Source organism: Giraffa tippelskirchi, chromosome 5 (assembly GCF_054371585.1).
Source record: "Giraffa tippelskirchi isolate mGirTip1 chromosome 5, T2T-mGirTip1v1.2.pri, whole genome shotgun sequence".
NCBI classification, from domain to species: domain Eukaryota; kingdom Metazoa; phylum Chordata; class Mammalia; order Artiodactyla; family Giraffidae; genus Giraffa; species Giraffa tippelskirchi.
In genome coordinates, this window is record NC_137279.1 from 171,546,634 (window position 1) to 171,564,907 (window position 18,274).

The 18,274-nt window shown below is 41.2% G+C and overlaps 1 protein-coding gene and 1 pseudogene across 10 annotated transcripts in view; both read left to right on the forward strand.

Annotated features, from left to right (window-relative positions):
* LOC145504408 (BEN domain-containing protein 5) overlaps positions 1 to 18,274 on the forward strand; it is a 1,377,102-nt gene that overhangs the window by 937,306 nt on the left and 421,522 nt on the right. The window lies entirely within an intron of this gene.
* Positions 1,606 to 3,517, forward strand: LOC145507917 (small ribosomal subunit protein uS5 pseudogene; annotated as a pseudogene).

The following is an 18,274-nucleotide window of genomic DNA, read 5'->3' on the forward strand; positions in this document are numbered from 1 at the left end:
TATGAGAAAGTTATTTAACCTCCTTGAGGCTCCATCTGCTCATCTATAAAATAAAAATAATAATAGTACCTAATCCATGGGCTTGTTGTGAGGATGAATATCAATATCAATAACCTCAGATATGCAGACGACACCACCCTTATGGCAGAAAGTGAAGAGGAACTAAAAAGCCTGTTGATGAAAGTGAAAGAGGAGAGTGAAAAAGTTGGCTTAAAGCTCAACATTCAGAGAACTAAGATCATGGCATCTGGTCCCATCACTTCATGGCAAATAGATGGGGAAACAGTGGAAACAGAGTCAGACTTTATTTTTTTGGGCTCCAAAATCACTGCTGATGGTGATTTCAGCCATGAAATTAAAAGATGCTTACTCCTTGGAAGGAAGGTTATGACCAACCTAGATAGCATATTAAAAAGCAGAGACATTACTTTGCCAACAAAGATCCGTCTAGTCAAGGCTATGGTTTTTCCAGTGGTCATGTATGGATGTGAGAGTTGGACGGTGAAGAAAGCTGAGCGCTGAAGAATTGATGCTTTTGAACTGTGGTGTTGGAGAAGACTCTTGAGAGTCCCTCAGACTGCAAGGAGATCCAACCAGTCCATCCTGAAGGAGATCAGTCCTGGGTGTTCATTGGAAGGACTGATGTTGAAGCTGAAACTCCAATACTTTGGCCACCTGATGTGAAGAGTTGACTCATTGGAAAAGACCTTGATGCTGGGAAGGATTGAGGGCAGCAGGAGAAGGGGACGACAGAGGATGAGATGGCTGGATGGCATCACCGACTCAATGGACATGAGTTTGGGTAAACTCTGGGAGTTGGTGATGGGCAGGGAGGCCTGGCATGCTGCAGTTCATGGGGTCGCAAAGAGTCGGACATGACTGAGCGACTGAACTGAACTGAACTGTGAGGATGAAGAGACATATAACACTTAGGCAGGACCTGGAAAGTAGCAAGAGCTCAGTAAATGTTATTTTGTTATGATTACTTTTATTGTTTTCATGATTATACTATTAATATTCTTGGGTGATTATGATGGCAATACCAGACACTGGGCTGGGGCAGTGGGCATTCAAAAATGTATAAGACATATAGTGCCTACTCTCCATGAGCTTCCAGCCTAACTTTGCCTCAAATTTTACAACTGCAAAGCTAGTAAATAATGAAGCTGGGACTTGAACCGTAACTGTGGAATTTTAAAATACTCTTCTGCTACCTACCACATCCTTCCACTGTAATGTATATCTGATGTTATTGTTACTAGTTTATGTCTGCCTTCCCCATGAAACTGAGGTCTTGGAGGTGGGAATTCTTTGACTCCTCTTTGTGACCCCAGTTTCGAGCCTGGGACCTGCCACAGAGTCAGGTCCTAAGTGTGTTTGCTATTATCAACCAAAGGTCCTATGTTGGGCCATTCATCTCCTGCTTCCCCATGCCCCAGTCAGGGCCACAATCCCACTGTTTTTGTCCCTTTCTGTGTGTTCCATCCCCCCCTCCCCCTCTCCCCATTAGGATTCTGCAGTGAGTGATTCCCTCTGTCATCTCACCGTAAATTGATGACTCGGGCCTGCTGATGCACTGAGCCACATGGCTAATACATCAGCTAAATGGATGCCGAAAACACCACCTGCTCCTTCAGGCAAATGGCACTTTGGAAAATGGAATGTGTAATCAATAGAATTAAACCTTAAGCAGAGTTCTGTACCCATGTCCCTGTGCAGGGGCTTGGCAGGCAAACAGTGGGAAGATTTTTTTTTTTTCTTTTTTCTACTCTTTCAAAGCACTCAGTTTGGCACTTGTTCAGCCAGCTCTGTCACCCCCATCACGGTCAGCATGGTATCCTCAGCGTGCTGTCGCTTCCCTTCCTGTTCTGCCTGAGTGTCTTAGTCACTTGGCCTTTATGTCCTATCTCTGGGAGACTTAGAGAGATAGTTTCCAATACACTCAGTGTAGCACAGGCAGCTGGAGTTTGAAGCAAGGAGCCTGAAGTTGGGGAGGTCTGGATGTGACCTGAGGCAAAGACCCTCAACCTTACTGAAACTTGACTTCCTCATCCGTGAAATGATGGTAATTATTCTCACCTCATAGGGTTGTTTTGAGGATCATGTATCTGAATAGCATATGTGAAGGTGCTTTGTAAACTACAAAGCCACATATGAAGGTTGGTAGTGGTGGTTTAGTCGCTAAGTCGTGTCCGAGTCTTACGAGCCCATGGACTGTAACCTTCCAGGCTCCTCTGCCCATGGGATTCTGCAGGCAAGAATACTGGAGTGGGTTGCCATTTCTTTCTCCAGGGGATCTTCCCAACCCAGGAATCGAACCTGGGTCTCCTGCATTGCAGGCAGATTCTTTACCAACCGAGCTACAAGGGAAGCCCACAAATGAAGATTAATCATTGTTATTATTATTCCAAAGTATGGATAGGAGCATAAACCCTCTTTGTATTTTCCTTTCCAACCTACCTATCCAAAGAAGTGGCTTTTCAGATATGGCTGAGAAAGCCTAAGATCAAGTAGTCATCAGCCAAACCTGGTTTTAATCTTTCTAGGATTATGGCAAAAATTAGAAAATGGAATCCATGAGCTAGGAGGGAACTTAAGGATTATTGGTGCCTTCATCTTCGTGAAAACACCAAATGGGATGACGCTGGTGCTGCAGGAGGGCCCGGAGGCCCCGGAGGCCCTGGAATGGGAGGCTGCGGTGGCTTCCACGGAGGCTTCGGTAGTGGTGTCCTGGGCCAGGGTCGCGGCTGTGGAGCTCGCGGAGGCAAGACCAAGGACAAGGAGTGGCTCTCCGTCACTAAGCTGGGCCTCCTGGTCAAGGGCGTGAAGATCAAGTCCCCGGAGGAGATCTACCTCTTCTCTCTGCCTATCAAGGAGCCTGAGATCATTGACTTTTTCTTGTGAACATCCCACAAGGATGAGGTTTTGAAGATTATGTCCATGCAAAAGCAGACCCATGCTGGCCAGTGGACCAGGTTCAGGGCATTTATTGCTGTCAGGGATTACAATGGACATGTCGGTCTGGGTGCCAAGTGCTCTAAGGAAGTAGCCACTGCCATCCATGGGGCCATCATCCTGGCCAAGCTGTCCATCATCCCCGTGCGAAGAGGAAAGCCCCACACAGTTCCTTCCAAGGTGACTGACCACTGTGGCTCCATGCTGGTGCACCTCATCCCTGCCCCCAGAGGCACTGGCATCATCTCGCCCCTGTTCCTAAGAAGCTGCTGCTGGTGGCTGGCATAGATGACTGCTACACTTCTGCCAGGGGCTGTACCACCACCCTGGGCAACTTCGCCAAGGCCACTTTTGATGCCATTTCCAAGACCTACAGTTATCTCACCCTTGACCTCTGGAAAGAGACAGTGTTCACCAAGTCTCCATATCAGGAATTCACTGACCATCTTGTGAAGACCCATACCAGAGTCTCCGTGCAGAGGACCCAAACCCCAGCTGTAGCCACCACATAATTTTATAAAGAGAATAATAAAGTAAATTAAACTGGCTTAAAAAAAAAAAAGGATTATTGGTGAGACTATAGACCTTGCTCTCTATTTTTGTTATGGCTGAGGGAACTGACGTCCAGAGGGGAGAAGGATTTGGCCAGTGCCATACTGTGAATTGGTGGCACAGCAAGGAATGGAGGCAGGTGGTCTTGTCTTGGTCCAGGAGTCTCTCCATGAAGCTTCCAGGCCAGAAAATCTTTATAGGAGTGGAGGGTGGGAAGACAATCAGGGTCAAGCCCACTTGAAGCCAAGAACTTGCTCCTCCTTCCTCTGCACTGTGCTGGTATCACCACCCTGAGAGCATAGGTGCAGAGGAGCCCCTTCTCAGAATTCTTACAACACTGTCTTCATCATTTATTTGGCTTTAAATTTTATGCAACCTGGTGAGATCCCTTATGCTGCTGTCTTGTGTTAGCTAATCCACAGTTCTCTAATGGAATCGATTTTGCCCCCTACTTCCAGAGGACATTTGGCAATGTCTGGAGACATTTTTGATTGTCAAGATTTGAGAGGGGTTATTACTGGCATCTAGTGGAGAAGGAAATGGCAACCCAGTCCAGTATTCTTGCCTGGAGAATCCCAGGGACAGAGGAGCCTAGTGGGCTGCTATCTATGGGGTCGCATAGAGTCGGACACGACTAAAGCGACTTAGCAGCAGCAGCAGCAGTGGGTAGAAATCATGGCTACTTTAAACATCCTGCGGTGCATAAGACAACACTTGACAATGAAAAATGATCTGGTCCAACGTATCATTAGGGTCAATGTTAAGAAACCCTCATCTAGTCCATTTGTAGGGTTCTGCCTTTCTCTCTTTGGCCAGACCATCAGTGGTCTATGAGCTCTGTGTGGACTTCAACACAGTCTTGCTGTGATTCCCTCAGTAGACTTAATATAGTAGAACCTAAGCAAATATTTCTTGGTGGGGAATGCATAGATGGGGAAAGAGCACAAGACTATAAGCAGGGACCCTTGTTTGGTCAAAGCTTCACCACCAGCAGGACTAAAGTAATCCTGGACTAGATTAGTGATTTTCAAACTGTGCTCCAGGAAGCCTTAACAATATCTGCATCTGTTTGATTCTATGGCTTTTGAATGTAATTCCTTATGTACAAAGAATTCCACAGTTGTAAAAAATTGTAAACCACTGAGATAATTGAACCCTTAAGATACTTTTAGGCCAAAATCCCTCTGAAGACTCCTCAGAGGAGGACATATATAAAGGTTCTATTTTTAACAAACTCAAAGAATTCCTCTGTGATGTCAATTTATATTCTCCAGTCATGGGTTGAGGATGGTGGCCTCTCTGGCTCCCTTCTAGTTTGGAGACTGTCCAGCTCCTTACTCTTCTTTTGGCTGTGCAGCAAGCCATGAGTCTCCCTTCAGGAATCTGAATATTCAGGAATGAGCTCTGGGGGAGATTCCTGCCTGTGCCTCCAACCCCAGGAGCATTCTCTGGCTCCTGAGAAGGGCCTCAGTCAGGTGCCATTAAGTAATGACCATTTGGTGTATTTATATATGCAGAAGCCTGTATATGCTGGTAATAAACTAGTGCAAGAGCAGGGACTACCTGAAACCTGGCTCAGTGAGATGCTCTGGTTGCCTCTGAAGGGGGCTGCCTGCTTCATGCCCATTGCAAAAGACCAGGGGAAATATAGCTGAGGGTACTAAGAAAAGTCAAGAAAGAAGTTCAGAGAGAGACAGCTCAAGAAGAGAGAGCAATAGTTTGATGCTAGCGATGAGTGATGGTGGTTGTCTCTGAGTGAGAAGTAGAATGTTCAATAAACATTCATTTGTAGTTATTATTAGAATTATCATTATCTACAGTTAACCATTGTCTGGGTTTATAGAGACCAGCAGGATTACATACTAGTAGCTTAATGTAATTGTCAGTGCCGGGTGAGCTACTTGTGTTCATAACGTGCCACCTGGTACAGAAACACCTTTTACTCTAGTCCCTCCTACGCTTCTTCCCTGGTAGCTCAGTTGGTAAAGAATCCGCCTGCAATGCAGGAGACCCCAGTTCGATTCCTGGGTCAGGAAGATCCGCTGGAGAAAAGATAGGCTGCCCACTCCAGTATTCTTGGGCTCCTTTTGTGGCTCAGCTGGTAAAGAATCGCCTGCAACCTGGGTTCAATCCCTGGGTTGGAAAGATCCCCTGAGAAGAGAAAGGCTACCCAACTCCAGTATTCTGGCCTGGAAGATTCTGTGGACTGTATAGTCCCTGGGGTTGCAAAGAGTCGAACATGACCGAGCGACTTTCACGCCTATGCTTTCATGGTTCATGTGGGAAATTGACATGAGAGAGGAGCAGGAGTGTGCCCAAATACCACGTTACATCCCTGCGGGAATCAGAATGCCGCTGTGCTAATGCCGGTTGGGGATTCTTTGCAACACACTGGTCTGCCTCTTGGGAGGACAGTGTTTCCTTCATCTTTGGCACTCTGTCTACAGAGCAGAAAGGTCATTGACATCATTTCATCAAATCTCAACACAGTCCTAGGGGAGTGAGGAAAAACAAACACAAACAAAAGAATGAACAAACAAAGGGAACAAATCACTCCAAGAATTCATACAAAGAAGCCAGACTTCACTAGGGGGTGGGGAATGAGTCCTCCACCCCCACTGTAGGCCTGCTTAACTCTGGAAACTTTCAGCATGACCAGCAATCCAATAAGGCAGTACCCTGGCTGTGCCATTAGCTCATTAGGTGGAGATGAGTGTCTGCATTGATCTGTTTATCTCTCAGGCCCGGCTGCTGGAGAAAGGCCAGCTGTTTCCCTGAGAGCTGACTTTCCTCTTGACTCATCACAGAGCATCAGGGGAGTCTGCTCCTTTGTCCCTTTCAAGCTCAAGGTCACTAGAGTGCAGAGCAGGAGTCAGACCACAGTGGTGCCTTCTGAGAGCTTCAGACATTGCATCTCCTCCTCCATCCTTTTAATTCTCCCTTGGAGGTGACCCCTTTGGGAAATGAAAAATATGGTGGGAAGTGCTTGGGCTTGCAAGGGGACAGATCTCGGTTTGAGGGCAGGCACTATTGCTTGCATGCTACCTGTGTGACTTTGGGGAAGTCATTTCCCCTCTGTCAGCCCCAATGTTCTCCTTTGCAAAACAAGGCTAATAGCACATATAGATTTCTGCAAAGATTTGTTGATATAAATATGCGAGAGAACAGGCACAATGTCTAGCTCAGTGCTAGGTGCAGAAGAAATACCAGAAAATCTTACCTGAGCTGCCACTTCTGAGAAACAGTGTTTTAGGAATAGTATACATATCTGTCGATCAGGATTTGATCATGGGATTTTTATGAGATTGATATGAAAATATATAGGGGAGTAAAGCTATTATTACACAAGTAATTTTGTTCATAGAAGGCTCATTCAGAATGGACAATATCAAGGATATATGATCTTCTACCCTGGACTCAGTTAAAATTTTCAACTTGCCTATATATCTGTTATCTCATACAGATATGGCATTTAGCTCATGAAAACTACGTTGCTTAACATGTTAATTTTATTTAATGCTTTTAAAAATAGGAAGTAGTTTGTTGAAACACCAAACATGTAACCTCTTAGTCATCAATAATAATGGGGCCTGGGTTGTACTAGATAATATTGGCAAAATGTGTTTTTCCAAATCATTACAACTGTATTCTTTTTATTTGATTAAATGTTCCCATTTGACTAATATTTCACTTTTCATTTTCTAAGTTTCCTTCTTTTAATGCTACTGTCCAATTCTTAATCTAATGCCACGTTTAAACTGTAAATATCCTCATTATAGAAAATATATAAAAGAATAATTAAATTTACATTGCTGCTAAGTCCACAAGTCAACATATCACTGTACTTCTTGCCAACTTTTTTCTTTGTGTTTTTGTGCATTTTTAATAAAAATGGGTATCATACTGCATTTGTTTTTTTTTACCCAATGAAATATTATGACCATTTCCTACATTTTAACTATTCTTCAAAAATGTGTTTTAAGAATTGCATAATCCATAGCATGTATGTGAATAGCTTATTTAATTACTTTTTCTTATTCCATATTTAGGTAATTGTCAATTTTTTGCTATTGCAGTTTAGTGAACACCCGTACATATGTTTGCATCTGTCATTATTTCCTTAGAACAGCATTCTTTTTATCCTTATCTGAGGCATTGACAGTAATTTATTGACCACTTTTAAAGAAAAATGACCCCCTCCCAAGTCCAAGGCTTGCATGCTGCTTTGTTAGAGTCTGGGATACCCCCTGGTGGAGGTTATAGAACATGGCCAAAATGCATCACACATGCCCTGATAAGGGAATTCAAAGATTCTGGGTGCAGAGTCTTTGGAATTAGGCATATGCAAAAGATTTCTCTTTTCTTTCCTCCTCTCTTTCTCTCTCTCTCTCACATACACGTACACCAAAACCACAGGAAATTTAAATGAAATAACCAAATGAAAAAAAATCAAGAAAGCTCAGACCTAAAGTTATTTTCAATTTAAAGCCAGGCCCTGGTTGCCCCGCCTCCCTTCCACCCAGGTGCCTACAGAATAAGGTTCAGAGGCTGTTTGCCTGGCTAGAGGTCTCCTAGACTAGAAATCTGCCCATTAAGACACTAGATGGAGCCAGATGGGAAAGTTTCTGCTCTCACTGCAGAGGAAGCATTTTCTCTGCTCTTTCCTTTTCAGGAACAGTAGCACGATATGGCCGGTCTCACAGAAAACCTATTTCTCTGATATTCTTCTTCATTTGAGCTGCCCTCAATCAGTCTTAAAACATTCACCAAGCCCTTGCTCTGAGTCAGCTTTCAGACACAAAGCTGAGTCAAACACAGTCCTTGCCTCCTTCCTGTGGAGGGGTATATGGGCGGGTGGGAGAAGCCACTTAGTTCATAGACTGATCTCACTTTACTTTTCTTCGTTCTTTCTAGACTCCAGGCAACAGGGCCCAACACATTGCCTGATCTTGCACTGGACTTCTCTAGCTTCTTGACTTCCTTCTTGCAATTTTCTCTCTCAGAAAAGCTGTTTCCTCTTATTTCTTTGTATCTAAATCTTAACCTCTATCAGGTCCAATCCAAATGCTTCCTCCCCTGGGGAGCCTTTCCTGATTTTTCCCACACAGAATTCCTCTTTAATTCCTTTAACCCTTTATTTAGTGCACCAGTTCTCAAGCTCTACTATGTATCAGAATCGCCTGGGGATTGGATCCCACTCTCAGTGTTTCCAATTTAGCAGATCTGGGGGATAGCCTAGGAATCTGCATTTCTAACAAGTTCTCATTATATTTCTAATGGTCTAGGGAGCACAATTATGGGTCAGTGAACACGGGGAGATTTGGGCAGAGGTGTGGGTCTGCAGAGGGCACATACCCTCTGTGTATCCCTTCCACTGGATGTTCGCCTGAATGCTTTATCATAACCTGTAATAAACTGCTAAATGAAGGAGTACCCATTCCAGGGCCTGAGAGTGGGCTCTTGTCTAATACTCAACACTGAATTGTACAAGGAAACACACGTGCTGATGAGGCAAGAGATGCTATTGTGAAGGGACACCGTGGTGGAGAGCAGCAGTCTTCTTCCATGTTACCCTTCATATACTACTAGGTTGTTGAAAAGGGGACGATGGTGATGAGGAAGATGAGGACTTTTTTCTATCTAGTCAAAAATCAATGCAAAACAATGTCCTAAAAGAACCTGTGATGAGAAAAATGTTGACGGCTTTAAGACCTTAAGTTGAAAGGAGATAATGAAGAAGCAGATTGGAAGGTATGGCATCTGCCTGCAATGCAGGAGACCCAGGTTTGATCCCTGGGTTGGGAAGATCCTTTGGAGAAGGGAATAGCAGTCCACTCCAGTATTCTTGCCTGGAGCATCCCATGGACAGAGGAGACTTGCAGGCTACACAGTCAATGGGATCGCTAAGAGCTGGACACGACTGACTGACTAACACTACACTGGGGAGCACACTATGAGAACCACTTGGTTTCGCTCATTAACATGTGCCAAGCATGATGCTACATGTCAGCGACATCACAGCAACCATCACTGTCCTTGCCCGTAAGGATAGCACAGGCTGGGGACAGGAAAAAGAAACAGGGCAACACTTTGCTGTTCCAGAACCATGTGAGGAGTGCTCCAGAAGCACAAATACAGATGCAGTTAACTGTCCTCATAGTGTTAGGAGGACCAAAACCTTCACAGAGGGAACGGTATTTGAGCTGGCCTTAAAGGACGCCTAAGACTTCATCAGGATCAGAAAAAGTCAACATCATGTGCCGAGGTAACAAAAGCCCCAGCATATTCAGAGTGTGATAAACTATTTATTAGGTGTGGGACATGAGGAGAATGGGCAATATCCTTAGAAATGTGAGGGTGATAGGAGATAGCCTAGAAGACTTGAATGCCATGCTAAGAAGTTTTGATTTCATCCTCCAGATAAATGAAGAAATAATAAAGAAATAAAATAGAGAAATAACATGGTAGAGATTTCCTAATGGAAAAATCAGTCTGATTGCAGTGCGGAGTCTGGACTGCCAGTGGCAAGACAGGAGGGATGAGACCAGTGAGAAGTCTATGAAAATTGACTAGGCAAGAAATGATGACAGTGGGGTGTGATGGATTTGGGAAGTCTGATGGGCTTGGACTCAATCATGCACATCTGAGGGAGAAATGCAAAGATCTCTGGAGCCATAGGTGAGCTTTGCCTTCCTCCCACTCCTTTCCCGAGCCCCTTCACTTCTTATCTGACTGTTATAGTCAGGTCCTGCCTGTCTCTATGCTAGAGCACACACTACCTGAACTTCTCTGCCTCAAATCCCATTTCCTACCAGTGACGATAGCCCTGGTTCTCTCCAAAGTCTCCGTTTCTTTCTTTGTCAGATCTGTGTGCACATCCGTGACTGGTCACACTAACCTAACTGGGGGGTCTTAGCTGTGTCTCAGGTTTCTCATCTGTCTGTCTCAACTATCAAGTAGGGACAGTAATATTTTCTCAGTGGCCTTTATTGCAAAATGCAAGAAGATAGGATGATGATGATGATAAATCATCCCTAGACCCGTTGGACAAAGATAGGCATTATTTTTGTTGTTGTTGACTTTGTTCGAGTTCGTGTCCATTGAATCAGTGATGCCATCCAACGATTCTCATACTCTGTCACCCTCTTCTTCTGCCTTCAATCTTTCCTAGCATTAAGGTCTTTTCCAACGAGTTGTCTCTTAACATCAGGTGGCCAAAGTATTTGAGCTTTGGCTTTAGCATCAGTCCTCCCAATGAATATTCAGGGTTGATTTCCTTTAGGATTGACTGGTTTGATCTCCTTGATGTCCAAGGGACTCTCAAGAGTCTTCTCCAGCACTGTAGTTCAAAAGCATCGATTCTTTGGCACTCAGCCTTCTTTATGGTCCAACTCTCACATCCATACATGACTACTGGAAAGACCATACATAGCCTTGACTGTATGGATCTTTGTTGGCAAAGTGATGTCTTTGCTTTTTAATACACTGTCTAGATTTGTCATTGTTTTCCTTCCAAGAAGCAATCATTTTCTAATTTCATGGCTGCAGTCTACCATCCAAAGAGAAGGTATATGTATTATCTGGTATATGTATTCATCCTGAAATGAATTATATTATTTGCAACTATAATCTCCCTATCAGAGAAGGCAATGGCAACCCTCTCCAGTACTCTTGCCTGGAAAATCCCATGGATGGAGGAGCCTGGTGGGCTGCCGTCTATGGGGTCGCACAGAGTCAGACATGACTAAAGCGACTTAGCAGTAGCAGCAGCAGCATGATCTCCCTATATTCATTTATTCATTCACTTAACAATAGTTTTTTGATTATTTCATATGCTACGAGCTCCATGCTAGCCATATGGAATAATAGAAAGATACAGATTTTTGGAATCAGTCCTTGCTATGCCTTTGCCAGCTCTGTGACCTTAAGTAAGTTACTCAACTTCTCTAAGTCTCCATTTCTCCATCTGAAAAATGAGGACTGTGATGTTTTACACATTAGTGCTGTCATGAGGACTGAATGACTTTGATGAGATAGAGCCTAGACAGTGCCTGGTCACATAATCAGTACTTCAGTTCAGTTCAGTCGCTCAGTCCTGTCCGACTCTTTGCGACCCCATGAACCTCAGCATGCCAGGCCTCCCTGTCCATCAGTATTTAGTATCAATTTCCTTCCTCCCATTATTCTCATTTTTTCATTCATTCAACAAGTATGCAATACAATATGTATAGGGCACCATGCCAGGCACTGAGGAAGACACAGCCTCATTCTCTTGGAGCTAACATCCAGCTGGATCAATTATCTTATGAAGACTTCTCAGAGAAAATGACAGTTAGGCGAAGACTTGAAAGGTAAATAGAAAGTTAGTCAGACAAAGATCTGTGAAAGAATGTTCCAGGCTGGTTTAAGACTCCAGAGGCCTGAGACTATCAGAAATACTGGAGAAAGTCAAAGCAGCTCAAGATGGCTGGAGCATCGTTGAGGACTGATGAGAGCAGAAGCTAATCAGGACACCAATTCAAGGTAGCTACTGAGAAAAATATGCTTCCAAAGCATTTTGGCAGGAGAATGACATGGTCAGTTTTGCATCTTAGAAAGATACCTCTGAATTCACTGTGGAGATTACTGGAGGCAGAGACTTCAGGCAGGAGATTATTGCAGTAATCAACATGAGAAATTATGTAGTCTTTAACTGAGATAGTAGCTGTAGGAATGGAGAAGCAGACATTTTAAGATCTGTTTATGATAGGATACCAGAGAGAGAGAGCTAAATAGTGGAGGGGGGGTGGTTCCAGAGTGACACCTAGGTTTCTAATCTGAGTAATCAAGAGAATAGTGATGCCATATCCTGAGCTAAAGACAGGTCACTAAGGGGAGGAGCAAGTTTTGGTAAAACTCATGACTTCAGTTGACATGGATTTTGAGGTACCTGTGAGACATCATTCTGGCGGTACTGGGGTCACGTTCTCAGGTCACTCCATGCCCAGGTCTTGCTCTCGGTCAGTCTTTCTTCCCAGCTGGTCGTGTGGGCCAAAGATGGATATTCCTGGCAGACAGATATAGTAGAAGCCATTTTGAGTGAAAGGGGTACAGACTCCACATGGGTAATCGAGATTTGAGGACCAATGGCAGAGTTTAGAGAAACAGTTTACTTAAAAGTTGACCCCATGTTAATTAACTAGAATACTTGTCTAATAAAGATCTGAGAACACATCAGGGTTTGGGTATCACATGTCCTAAATCAACAATCCCAACCTGTTGTAATGATGAATTTTTTGCTGCTTTGGCAATTTGCATGAAAGGTTTCATAGAGATTTAAAAGTTACATCATCACTGATTGTACATTTAACAAACCCTTTTAAGCGAAAAGAATAACGTTATAGTCACTCATTCATTTATTCATTCTTCACACATTTACTAAGCAGAAGCTTGTAGCTAGGCTCTGTACCAGTTTAGAAACACAAAAATGAGAGTTCCTGTTGGTGAAAGCTTCAAGTCTAGTGGGGAAACAGGTGAGTAAACGGACAATGGCAAGTCAATGAGAGAAATACCAGGATAGATGCCACAAACAGGGTGGAGCGGACAGCACAGGCAAAGGGGGCCCTAAGGAAACTGGGGCCCCATGATGTTATTAATAACTCCCCCACAGAGTTTCTTTTAGCTTTGAGGAAATACTGTTACCCAATATTTAATAAATAATTCATTATTTTTTGTCAAAAGGTTATTGGCAAGTCTCTGAGTAATTCGTTTGGATTATTAAGGTAAATCTGACAGCTTTGGTGGTCATCAACAAGGTTTTCTTGCCTCCCACAGCTAGTATTCAGAGAAAATGACCCCGGGAATACTGTTTATCCCTGGCACCGAAACATAAAAAGAGAAAGAAAGATAAATAAAAATCAAATATTTTCTTCATGTGTAGAATACTAATGTTCTTATGAAGAAGAAAACCATTTAAAAATACATAATAAAATAAGTGCTGTGAGCTTCCGTGTTCCTGGAGTGTGTGGGCCTGGGGACTAGAAAAGCAGCACCTGCCCCTGCTTCATGTGAAAGAGGCAGCATCGAATAGCAAATGGGATTTGGTGTCAGACTGACCTCAAAGCCTTTGTGACCTTGAGAAAGTCATTTCTTGTAGCTCAGATCCAGTTCTTTCATTCACAAAACATATATTTATATAATATAAGGTGTACCTCAGACGACAGTCTTGGGAATTAAATAAAATGATATTTGGAAAGTCTAGTGCAGTATTTAGATTTTTTACATTTTATTTATTTTATTTTTTATTTCATGGGCTGTCCCTAGTGGCTCAGATGGTAAAGAATCTGCTTGCAATGTAGAAGACCCAGGTTTGATCCCTGGGTCAGGCAGATCCCCTGGAGAAGGCAATGGCAGCCCACTCCAGTATTCTTGTCTGGATAATTCCATTGACAGAAGAACCCAGCAGACTACAGTCCGTGGGTTCACAAAGAGCTGGACAGGACGGAGCAACTAACACTTTGACTTTCCTAGTTGCTTTACAATGTTGTCTTAGTTTCTGCTGTACGGCAAAGTGAATCAGCTTTACACATACATGTATCCTGTCTTTTTTGGGTTTCCTTCCAATTTAGGTCACCACAGAGCACCAAATAGAGTTCTCTGTGTTTTATAGTCGGCTTTCATTAGTAATCTATTCTGTACATAATAGTGTATATATGTCAATCCCAGTCTCTCAATTCATCCCACTTCTCCCCTTACCCTCTTGGTATCCATACATTTGTTCTTTATGTCTACATCTCTATTTCTGCTTTGCAAGTAGGTTCATCTATGCCATTTTTTCTAGATTTCACAAATATGCACTAATACATGATATTTGTTTTTCTCTTTCTGACTTACTTCACTCTCTATGACAGTCTCTAGGTCTATCCACATCTTTGCAAATGGTACAATTTTGTTCCTTTTTATGGCTGAGGTAATATTCCATTGTATATATGTACCACATCTTCTTTATGCATTCTTCTGCTGATGGACATTTAGGTTGCTTCCATGTCCTGGCTGTTGTAAATAGTGCTACAATGAACACTGAGGGGTGCAAGTGGCTTTTTCAGTTATGATTTTCTCTAGGTATATGCCCAGGAGTGGGATTGCTGATCATATGGTAGTTATAGTTTTAGTTTTTTAAGGAACCTCTGTACTGTTTTCCATAGTGGCTGTATCAGTTTACCTTCCCGCCAACAGTATAAAAGGGTTTCCTTTTCTCCATATCCTCTCCAACATTTATTGTTTCTAGATTTTCTAATGATGGCCATTCTGATTGGTGTGAGGTGATACCTCCTTATAGTTTTGATTTACATTTCTCTGTTAATTAGTGTTGTTGAGCATCTTTTCATGTGTTTGTTGACCATCTGTATATCTTCTTTGGAGAAACATCTGTTTAGGTCTTCTGCCATTTCTTGATTGAGTCGTTTGTTTATTTTTTTGTTTGTTTTTTGATAGTGAGGATAATAAGCTGCATGAGCTGATATTTTTTCTCCAGCTTTTTGAGGTATAATTTGTATATTTAAGCTATACAGCTTGATGTTTTGATAAATATATATATATGGTAAAATAATCACCACCATCAAGCTAATCAACATATCCATCACTACACATAGTTACCATTTTTTTTTCTCTAAAGAAAACAATTAAGATCTACTCTCTTAGAAAATTTCAAATATACAATGTGGTATTGACTATAGCTACTATGATATATATTAGTTCCTCAAAACATGTTCATTTTTTAACTGATAGTTTTTACCCTTGAGCAATCATCTCCCCATTTTCCCTGCCTCCTAGACCCTGGCAACTATCATTCTACTCTGCTTCTATGACTTCAATTATTTTTGATTCTTCACATAAGTAAGATTATACAGTATTTGTCTTTCTGTGTCTTGCTTATTTCATTTAGTGTAATATTCTTCAAGTACAGCCATGTTGTGACAAATGGCAAAATTTCCTTCTTTTTCAAGGCTGAATAATATTTCATATATATATGTGTGTGTGTGTGTGTATTTGTATCATATTTTCTTTATCCATCCGTTAATGGACATTTCAGTTATTTCCATATCTTCGCAACTGTGAATAATGCTGCAATGAATATGGGGATGCAGATAGCTCTCTAAGATATTGATTCCATATACCTAGAAGTGAGATTGATGGATCATAAGATATTTCTGTTTTTAATTTTTTTGAGGACTTCCATAGTGACAGTGTTGTTGTTATTATTTTGTCGCTAAGTCATGTCAAACTCTTTTGCAACCCCATGGGCTGTAGCCACCAGGCTCCTCTGTCCATGAGACTTCCCAGGCAAGACTACTGGAATGGGTTGCCATTTCCTTCTCCGGGGTATCTTCATGACCCAGAGATTGAACCTGCATCTTCTGCATTGGCAGAGGAGTCTTTATCACTGAGACACTGGGGAAGCCCAATAGGGACAGTACTGATTTACATTTCCAATGATAGTGCACGAGTTCCCTTTTGTACATCCTCACAACCCTTATATTTTGTCTTTTTAATAATAGCTATTCTAACATGTGTGAGGTGGTGCCTTATCATGGTTTTGATTTGCATAGCCCTGATGAATAGTGATGCCAAGCACATTTTCATGTATCTGTTATCCATTTGTATTTCTTGTTTTAATTTTTTTTGAGAAATATCTATTCAGGGTCCTTTGCCCATTTTTAAACTGTTATTTTTTTCTTTACTATTAAGTTGTATGAGTTAAGTATATATTTTGTATATTAACCCCTTATCAGATATATGATTTGAAGATATTTTTCCCATTCCACAGGTCAACTTTTTACACTGTTGGTTGTTTCCTTTGCTATGCAGAATCACTTTAATCTGATGCAGTTCTATTTGTCTATTTTTACTATTGTTGCCTATGCTTTTTGTGTAACATCCAAAAAACTCATTGTCCAGATCAGTGTCAAGAATCATTTTTCTTAATATTTTCTTCTAGTGGTTGTACATTTAATCCATTTTAAATTGATTTCTGTATATTATGTGAGATAAGGACCAATTTCATTTTTCTGCAAGTTGCTATCCAGTTTTCCTAATATCATTTATTGAAGGAAGTATCTTTCTCCATTTTGTGTTATTAGCACCCTTGTTAGGGGTCAGTCGACCTCAAGTGTATGGATTAATTTCTGGGCTGTCTATTCTCTTCTATTAGTATATATGTCTGTTTTATGCCAGTAGCATACTACTTAGATTACTGTAGCTTTGTGATATATTTTGGAATCAGGAAATGTGATGACTCCAACTTTATTCTTTTTGCTCAAGATTGCTGTGGCTATGCACTATCTCCTATGTTTCCATATGAATTTTAGGATTTCTTCTATTTCTGTGAAGAATCCTATTGGAATTTTAATACAGATTGTACTGAGTCTGTAGATCACTTTGGATAGTATGGAAATCTTATTGTTAATTATTCCAATCCATGAATATGGATGCCTTTCCACTTATCTCTCTCTTCTTTGATTTCCTTCATTAATGTTTTATAATGTTCAGTGTACAAGTCTTTCACCCCCTTAGTTAAATTTATTCCTAAGTATTTTATTCTTGTTGCTATTGTGAATAGAATTATTTTCTTAATTTTCGGTTTCTGTAGTTCAGTTTTATAGAAACACAACAAATTTTTGTATGTTAATTTTGTATCCTACCACTTTAATTAATTAATTTATTAGTTCTAAGAGGTTTTTTGGTTGAGCTTTTATATACTTTTTTTTTTCTATATTTAAAAAAAAGTACATGATTATGAACTAATGCATAACATGCCCATATTTGTGCAAGTAACTTTAACTTCTATTCATCTTTTCTGACTTCAGTATATTTTATTGTAATACTCATTGATAATATATTCACTTGCTACTTATAAAATATGGAATTTTTTAGGATTTTGCTATCATAAATGTGATAACAGGTCAGAGTATATTAATTTGGAAACATTTGAGAAATTCAGGGATGAATGTTTGCTCTAGTCTTTGGATCAATTGTGATCTGTTGACACCAAATTCCTGTTGACATAGGTATGTAAGATGCTAGAATTTTATCAGTTTGATCCTTAGAATTCCTAAATGTATCTTCATGGTATAATTCCCAGAGTATGATAATTTAGTTTTCTGAATCAATAGACAGGACATATGTAAATACAATAAACAAACTGAGTAGTATATCAGAGAGCTTGGAATCCATTTGGTTGAGCTCAACATTTATTATGTACCTGTTTGAAAAATATCCAGAGCAGAATTTGAATCTTAGTCCTACCACATAGTTCTATGTTTCATTACCTTCCATGTGTCAACAGACTCCTTATTAATTGATTGGGAATAATATTAAATACCCTCAATGACTATAAATAAGATTAAGTTAAAAAATAATGAAAAACAATGATTCTCACCCTTAGCTGTGCCTTAGTATTACCTGGGAATGTTTTAAAACATATTCCTTCCCCTAGAGTCAAACTTAGTTAGTTTGGTGTTGGGTCAGAGCTTCAGCAGTTTTTAACACTGAAGCTTTTAGCACCACATCACAGTTCATTGTTGGTCACATTTGCACCTAGACATATTACTGGGGTTCCAGTGTGACTCAGCCCTAACCTACCATGTGGCTTATAAGCAAAGTCTCTTTCTCTCATTAGTACTTGACTTTCCTCATCAATTAAACAACATCATTAACAATATCAAATGTGATTCATAGCCCCTCTTGTACCCACCTTGCAAGGCTGCTAGGACATAAAAGAATGAACAAA